The sequence below is a fragment of the Pantherophis guttatus genome, chromosome 15, assembly GCF_059756535.1.
Source record: "Pantherophis guttatus breed Tessera chromosome 15, ASM5975653v1, whole genome shotgun sequence".
Classification (NCBI taxonomy): Eukaryota; Metazoa; Chordata; class Lepidosauria; order Squamata; family Colubridae; genus Pantherophis; species Pantherophis guttatus.
Window position 1 is genome coordinate 4,991,242 of NC_142077.1, and position 7,447 is coordinate 4,998,688.

Sequence of the window (7,447 nt, forward strand, 5' to 3'; positions counted from 1 at the left end):
TGTTGAGATAATGACCGATCTGGGGGCGTCGCTAACACGTGGGGGGCCCCAGTTTGGAATTACGGACATGCGGGGAACTAGTAATGACTCAGTGGCGAAGACGCTGAGCTTGTCGATCAGAAAGGTCGGCGGTTCGGCAGTTCGAATCCCTAGTCCAGGTCTCCTGCGAGAGCAGGGGGTTGGACTGGATGACCTCCAAGGTCCCTTCCAACTCGGTTACTGTTAAAGGAGTCATTTAAAGGGTTGGTTTTTTTCTTGGGAGGCTGCCCAAAAACTCAGTCTATCAGCATCCATATCTGCATAAACAGAAGGATAGAATCAAGATCAAGTGTTAATACCACTTTATAAGGCCTTGGTAAAGCCACATTTGGAATCCTGCGTCCAGTTTTGGTCGCCACGATGTAAAAAAGATGTGGAGACTCTAGAAAGAGTGCAGAGAAGAGCAACAAAGAGGATTAAGGGACTGGAGGCTAAAATATAGGAAGAACAGCTACGGCAGCTGGGTATGTCTAGTTTAATGAAAAGGAGGACTCGGGCAGTGATGGTTAACCTTTTCGGTGCAGAGTGCCCAAAGCATGTATGCACACACGTGCTAATGCATGCGCGTGTGCCATAACCCCCAAAATGCAATGTGGGCACCCTGCCGCGCATGTCCCCACGCATGTGAGTGCGTCCCCCATGCATGGGCCTCCCTCTCGTCCCATTTTGGCTTCCAGGTTGGTGCAAGAGGCTTTCCAGGTTCAAAATGGGGCGCGTGGGGGAGGCCGCCCTGTGAAGCCAAATGGGGTGCGGGGGGGGGCTGCATGAGGGTCTCCCGCGCACCTGGAAAGCCGCCTGCACCAAACTGTACCCCCCACGCATGCCCCTCACCCCCCCGTGCATGTGCAGCAGAGACCCGAAGACCAGCTGGCTGGCAGGAGGTGTGCACGCATGCGTGGTGGAGCTGGGCTGGGGCAACGGCTGGCGTGCCCGCAGAGTGGGCTCTGCGTGGCACGTGTGCCATAGGTTCACCATCACGGGACTGGGGGTGACATGATAGCAGCCTTCCGATATCTCAGGGGCTGCCCCAAAGAAGAGGGAGTCAAGCTATTCTCCAAAGCACCTGAAGGCAGGACAAGAAGCAACGGGTGGAAACTCATCGAGGAGAGAAGCAACTTAGAACTAAGGAGGAATTTTCCTGACAGTGAGAACAATTAACCAGTGGAACAACTTGCCACCAGAAGTTGTGAATGCTCCAACACTGGATGTTTTTAAGAAGAGGTTGGATAACCATTTGTCTGAAGTGGGGTAAGGTTTCCTGCCTAAGCAGGGGGTTGGACTAGAAGACCTCCAAGGTCCCTTCCGACTCTTGTTATTTCTATTTCTAATAAAAGCAGAATATCACAGTTAATGCCATTATTTTTATTTATTTATTTTTTTAGAAAGGGAGGCAGTTGGTCGTGGGCTGTTTTTCCCTCCGCTGTCTGAACGAATCTGTCCCTGCTTTCTCAAAACTCGCTGTCTCCCATCCTCCTGTGTAAATCAAGTTTTCTGAGCTCAGGGCATCAAATGAAGGCGATCACATTTCCATGCTATTCCCTGGCCCCTAGAGGGAGTCTGTCCTAAAGCAAAATACGAATTACAGGTAGGTAGAAAGAGAAATAGAATGACGAGAGTCGGAAAAGGGACCTCGGAGGACTTCTAGTCCAACCCCCTGCTCAGGCAGGAAACACCTACACCGCTTCAGACAAAGGGGTTTATTTATTTATTTATTTATTGGTTCGATTTATATGCCGCCCTTCTCCGGAGACTCAGGGCGGCTTGCAATGCGTTAAGCAATAGCCTTCATACTTTTGTATATTTTATACAAAGTCAGCTTATTGCCCCCACAAACTGGGTCCTCAATTTACCTACCTTAGAAAGGATGGAAGGCTGAGTCAACCTTGAGCCTGGCGAGATTCAAACTTACTAATTGTAGACAGCTGGAGTTAAATTACAATGCATTAGTCTGCTGAGCTACCTGCTATACCTGCTTAGTAGGGCTTTCGCCCCCCCCAAGCGGTGTTCTTTTTTTTTATACAAAGTCAGCTTATTGCCCCCACAAACCGGGTCCTCATTTTACCTACCTCAAAAGGACGGAAGGCTGAGTCAACCTTCAGCCTGGTGAGATTTGAACTCGCACTAATTGCAGGCAGCTGGCAACTAAGTGCTATTTAACAGCACTTTAGTCCGCTGCTCCACCAAGGCTCCTAAGATTGGGTTATCCAATCTCTTCTCCAGTGTTGGAGCATTAGTTCTGGACTCAGGGCAGTTTGTTTAGTGACCAAAGTTACGACGGATTTCACCCCCTGGAACAATCGTCAATTCGCCAAGAAAACCAGGGATGTGCCTCTATATATTAAAAATGTCTTACAAACTGCATGAACTCAGGAGCGTCTTTAACTGTAACAGGAATGGACGGTCCCACTGGACCAATTAAACTCCAGTTCCGTATATAGTTGGCCAAGAATAAATACTTTTGAGCAAAATAAAATATTATAATTTGGGTTTTCTATCCTGGTTTTGCTTCCAGGTAGCTGTTGTGTTCCAAATTAACTTTGCCAGCAAATTTATAACCATCTAGGATTTCTCATGCCTTACAGAAAATCGTTCAAAAAAAAAAGGATACTAACATGCTGGTGAATTGCCTTGGTTGAACCTTTGCCACCGGAATCGCGGCGAAGAAGGAATGACGGTGACGGCTGGGAAAGGAACGGAAGTTGCTCCTGCCAATTTGTAAATTAAAGATGAGTTTAGAAAGAGTTTGGGTGTCTACGCAACCAGCCACACGAACTTCCCAGCCTTTTTCCCAGCTGGGATCCTTCCGTTTTGCCACTGCCAAAGGAACGGAGAGAAGAGGAACAAATGCAGAAGTTTTCATTTTGTTTTGTTTCGAAAGCTGGATTAGCAGAAGAAAAATTCGCAGTTGGTTTGATCCTTGGTGAGGCATCTTCTGCTGAGAAATTGCAGGTCTTTTCCTCTTCTTCCTCTTCTTGCCTGTCCTAATTTTTAAAAAGAATATATATATATATATATCCTATTTGCAGTAGAATAAAGCATTAACATCAAACCTCAACTTTTTTACTTTTACATAATACCCATTTAAGCTAAGGCCTTTCTATAACAACATTTAGATAATCGGTAAATAAAATTTGCTTTTTGTTCAACGTCTGTAATGTGTTTGGAGAGGTTGGTCAGTATTCAATATTAATAACGATCATTGTTATTTAAAATTAAAGGTAAAGATAAAAGGTTCCCCTTGCATATAGGTGCTATCCGTTCCCGACTCTAGGGGGCGGTGCTCATCTCCCTTTCAAAGCCGAAGAGCCAGCACTGTCCGAAGATGTCCCCGTGGTCCTGTGGCCGGCATGACTCAATGCCAAAGGCGCCCGGAACGCTGTTCCCTTCCCACCAAAGGTGGTCCCTATTTTTCTACTTGCATTTTTTACCTGCTTTCGAACTGCTAGGTTGGCAGAAGCTGGGATAAGTAACGGGCGCTCACCCCGTTACGCGGCACTAGGGATTCGAACCGCTGAACTTGACAAGCTCAGCGTCTTAGCCATTGAGCCACTGCATCCCATTTATTTTATTAGGCAGAAAGAAACCTGAGAAAATATCAGAGTGTTATTCCGCACCCCCCCCCCCCGTTTTAAAGGCGGGGGAGAGTGATGGACGAGAGACCACCGCAAGAAAGAAAAGGTTTCCGATCAATTGTCTGTTGGCTTCACCTGACTGTGGGCTAGACTGCCTCTGAAATTGGAGGCTCCATTTTAAAATGTTAGCATGAATGCAAAATCTGAATGGTTGTCATATTCATAACAGATCTGAACCCAGCCAGTTGGCCACACCCACTCAGTTGGCCACACCCACCGAGTCGGCCACACCCACCGAGTCCCCCCCCCCGAGGTTAACCACAGCCCTAATGCGCCCCTCAATAAAATTGAGTTTGACACCCGTTCTAAAAGAATGCAAAGGACCGGCTGTCTGCAAGGAATATAAATCTTCCTATCCGCCACCATTCAGTCAGAACTGAGGAAGCTTCTTGGATGAGAAGCGAAACGACTTCAAAGCCCAGTTGCCTTTAAAAAAAAAAAAAAAAAGCACTTTTGGGACTTTTCGGAAATGCTGCCTAATGCTCACACAACTCAAAATGTCATGCAGAAGGCAGAACAGTCATTATCTAGCTAAGGAATTGCTGTTATGGATGGATTCATTTGATCGTCGCTGCTTTTTAATTGTTGGATTTTATTTACGATGGCCGCCTTTTAATTGTTGGATTTTATTTATTCTGAAACGGATCCGCCGTCCATCTCAACCGCGCTTTGGCGTCACAAAGGAAAATCTAGATACTGAGAAGGTTTTGAAAAAAATAGTTCAGCTACACAGACAAGTGTGTAAACTGTCCAATTTTGTTTTTAATAATCTTTCCCTCCCTTCTATTAAAACTTTATCGTCGTGTGGAAGCCGTGAATTACCGAGCCCTGTCTAAAACCCTGCTTTCTTTAATAATGTTACTTATTCACCATCCTTTCCGTACGCCAATATATTGGTCTGATTTATAGTCTTATTAATGTTTCAGCATTCTCTCGGAAGGATTAACCTGTTACAAAAGACGGCATTAAGGACCGAGTTCTAATTCTCGTAAGGCAGTTGGTGGGTTTGCATTTTGATGGCGAAGCTTGTAATATTGGGGATTTTTCCCTCCCCACCTTCTTTTCTTTTTAGAAATCAATTTTGTATGTAATGTTGTTCGGTCCAATGGCTCTGAAAAAGTAATAAGCTTTGGAAAATATCTCTTTTTCACACCACAGGAATTGTCGGAAGTAAATAAAGAAATAAGCAAATATATAGAGGCAGAAAAACAGCTAGCACACTCAGGTTGCTGCCTTCCTAAAACGATTTTTGCACATGCTGGGCCTTGATTCTGATTTAAATAGGCAGGACAAGTGGTGAAATCCTGCCGGTTCTGTCCGGCTCGCACGAACTGGTAGCGGCGCATGGTTCGGTGAATTGGTAGTGGTGACAGCATGAGGCTCCGCCCACCTGCCCAGACATCATTACTTCCTGGTTTTTGACCCTGTCATAACCCTGCGCAAAGGGTCAAAAAGTGGATGTGACGATGGCGGTGCGCGCACTGCCGAACTGGTAGGGAAGATAAGTCGATTTCACCCTTGGGCAGGATTTATTCAACACATTAAAACAGAGTGGAATCTCCAGTGCTAGTGGCAGTTATCCAGTCAAGTGCATGATAAAAGGATAATATGCTGACTTGACAGCCGGAAGGAATTTTTAAAATGTATTGGAACAAGGAGATTTCCAGATACCTACAGAGTGTTGTGGCCCATCAGCGGCCTGTGCAGCTAGTAGCTGAGTCTGACAGCGAGGAGGCATATGTAGAGGCAGTCCTGGACTTACAACTGTTTGTTTAGGGAATGTTTTTGAAAGCACAAGTGCACTGAAATAAGTGAGCCATACATGATCTTCATTTGTGACCTTCCCAGCCAGCATCTAACACACAAAGTCGGAATTCGCTTAATGGCAGTGTATGGTAATTCACTTAACCACTGCAACAATTCATTAACCATAACAAAAATAGCAATAGCCCTTAGACTTATATACTGCTTCACAGTGCTTCACAGCCCTCTCTAAGTGGTTTATGGAGTTAGCCTCTTGCCCCCAACAATCTGGGTCCTCATTTTACCGACCTCGGAAGGGCGGAAAGCGGAGTCGACTTTGAGTCGGTCAGGATCGAACTTCCTGGCTGTGGGCAGAGTCAGCCTGCAATACCGCATTCTAACCACTGCGCCACCAGGGCTCTTAAAAGATTGTAAAATGGGGTGTCATCATTCACTGAACAACCGCCTTACTTAGAAGAGGAAACTGCGGTCCCAATTATGGCAGTACGTCGAGGCCTACATGTGCAAGGCTTCGGTGAGATAGCAATGAAAATAATTCAGATTTAGTTTCAGCCATGACCTTACAACACCTAGCCCAGAAAATACCAAACTCAAAAGAAAATACTCAGGGGTGACAAATTACACCCAACCAGTTAGGAGTGGGCTTCAAAAAATTTAGCAAGGCGTTCTCTGCCCGGTTGCAGGATGGGCTTGGCCATGGTGGGTGTGGCCTAGTGGGCCTCCTGCAACAAGGTGGAGGGGGGGTGTTTTTGCACTCCCCGGGCTCGGGAGGCTTTCCTCGAGCCTCTGGGAGGGTGAAAACGGCCTCCCCAGGCTCCAGCAGCCTTCTGGAGGCCAGAAACGGGCCTGTTTCTAGCCTTCCTGAACTTCTGGTAGGCCCGTTTTTCTCCCTCCCCGAGCCTCCGTGCACGTTCTGCACTTACCTGCATCCAAAATGGGCTGTGTGGGGACCCCTGGGAGGGATTGGGGGGTGAGGCAAGCCAGGAGTGGGATTTGGGGGTTCTCCGTACTGCACAGAATTGTCAAGATTGAGGGTGGAAAATGCTACCCAGGAACTAAAATGTTTTTTGAAGCCAATTTTTTTTTTTTGAAACCAAATGCAAAAACAGACCCCAGGATGAGTTTCGGGGTGAAATTCCACGTCTAAAAATGGTGTTGCTTCCACTTTATAAAATTCGAGCCTTTTTGGTGCCTGAGAAAGAAAACGTGTGACTCCACGGTCAGGAAAATGCTGCCCAGGAAGCAAAATGTTTTTGGAAGTCAATTTTTTTTCTTTAAAATCAAAAGCAAATATGGACCCCAGGATGAGTTTCGGGATGAAATTCCATGTCTAAAAATGGTGTTGCTTCCACTTTTTAAAAATCGAGCCTTTTTGGTGCCTGAGGAAGAAAACGCGTGACTCTGCGGTCAGGAAAATACTGCCCAGGAAGCAAAATGTTTTTCGAAGTCAATTTTTTTTCTTTCAAGACAAAACCAAATATGGACCCCAGGATGAGTTTCAGGATGAAATTCCATGTCTAAAAATGGTGTTGCTTCCACTTTTTAAAAATCGAGGCTTTTTGTGGCCTGGGGAAGAAAACGCGTGACTCCGCGGTCAGGAAAATGCTGCCCAGGAACCAAAATGTTTTTTGAAGCCATTTTTTTTTCTTTAAAACCAAAAGCAAATATGGACCCCAGGATGAGTTTTGGGATGAAATTCCATGTCTAAAAATGGTGTGGTTTCCACTTTTTAAAAATCAAGCCTTTTTGGTGCCTGGGGAAGAAAACGCGTGATGCCGCGGTCAGAAAAAAAGCAGATCAGGAGCAAAAAAATTTTTTTTGACTTAAATGTAAAAGTGGATGCTAGGATGAGTTTCGGGGTGGAATTCCATGCTTAAAAATGTTATTATTAGCTGTTTTTAAAAATCGAGTGTTTTTGCTCCCCGAGGAAGAAAACGCGTGATGCCGCGGTCAGAAAAAAAACTGCCCAGGACCAAAAAATTTTTTTTGACTCAAATGTAGCAACGGATGCT